Source organism: Papaver somniferum, chromosome 7 (genome assembly GCF_003573695.1).
Source record: "Papaver somniferum cultivar HN1 chromosome 7, ASM357369v1, whole genome shotgun sequence".
In the NCBI taxonomy this organism is placed as follows: Eukaryota; Viridiplantae; Streptophyta; class Magnoliopsida; order Ranunculales; family Papaveraceae; genus Papaver; species Papaver somniferum.
The window spans coordinates 269246527-269248267 of record NC_039364.1 but is presented as its reverse complement, the minus strand read 5'-3'; positions in this window follow the sequence as shown (position 1 = coordinate 269248267).

Genomic DNA, 1741 nt, shown 5'->3' with positions numbered 1-1741 from the left:
GGGGGGGGGGGGGTAACAGTATGCCGAATCTAAGGTATTAGTGAACTGCGGTATCCAATTTGCTTGGACAGGGGTTGTTAATCCATTTCCAATTGTGTGGAAAAGATATTGTTTAAATGTAGGAATAAGGGAAGCTAATTGCCTCCATTGAGGGCCGGTTGAAGAATCCTATATAATAGGTATGGAGGGAGTATTTATTTATTTTTCATTGGTTAAAAGTTAAAACTAACCTTGTGTTTTAGGAGCCACTCAAAGGGAATCAGGGGCCACCTTTTTATTCCCATCCATTGAAGGAGGTTAAGGGGTGTCTTAAAAATATAAAATTGTCTATGCTGTCCTTCACCTTTATAATAAATCTAAACCTATATCCTTTATTTTCATAATCATATCATTACACTTCTTCGTCTCTTTTCTACCAATTGAAAAAAAAAATTCACCATTTTAATTTTGACTGAAAACAAAGATCATAGATCAAACAAATGTTATGATTGATTGTTTAAAATTAAAACCCAAAATTCATTGACCTTAAAGTTGAAACTTAGAACATAAAAAAAAAAAAAGTTCAACAAACAAAACGAATAGATGATAGTAGTTGTGATTCAAAATTAGGATTTGATTACTTGAAATCAAAAATTTTCTTGGATTTAAAGTAGCAGAAACATAATCGGTAGATAACTATCTATTTTACCTACCGATTATGGTTGATGTTCTTGGATTTACACCAGCAGAAACATAATCGGCAGATAATAATCTACTTTACCTACCGATTATGGTTGATGTTCTTCGTTTCTTAAGAACATCAACCATAATCGTTGGGTAAATTGATCGATATCTACCGATTATTCTTGATTCTAAAAATTAAATTTCTCTGTACAAAAATTACGCACAATCGATAGATAATGAACACCATTAGTCGTCAACACTTTAAAACCCTAACTAGCAAAGACGGTGAACAAATGGTGAAATATAATTTCCCTTTTAATCGTGGAATTTAGGATTTGCTCCGTCAATTTTGATTTTATTAACCAATTGAATTTATCCCGAAAAAGTTATATCTTAGATCCAACGGCAAAACTAAAATAAATTTGAATCCAATGGATCTTATGTCAGGTGGACGATTTTTTGATCCTTTAATTTAGGTATTGATATTATCTTTTTTGGTAATCTTATACAACATTCACCGTGTATAAATAGATAACATAATTTTCCGGAGTTACAGATAAATCACCGCTTTTGGGATTTGTGTATAACAACATACAAATCTAATATCCCTATAACAATTGATGGGTTTTTATCCGTGGGAACCAGGTGGAGGAAGAATTCTTTATTAGCAGCATGATGGTATTTTCTCTCGAATCAGGGTAAATATTATTACTCATATAGATTATAATGTTGTTAGTTAGTCATTAATTGATTAATGTCTAATGGTGGTGGATTTAAACAAGGATGTGGAAAGATTGATTAAACCCAAGGATGTGGTGTATGAATGTGGACCTTCCTGTGTAAACAGAACATCTCAGCGCGGACTGAAATACCTCCTTGAGGTCTTCCGGATTTTAATTCTTTCAGGAGTCCGAGGACTGATGCGCGAAAACTTACCTCCACCATTTTTCCATGTATTTGTTCCTCTTGAACTAGTTTCAAGACGGGTAAAAGAGCTCGTAACTTTCTCTTCTGCATTCATCTCCATTCCTTGTCTCTTTAAATTCTACACATCATAGAGAGAAGACTAGGATACTTA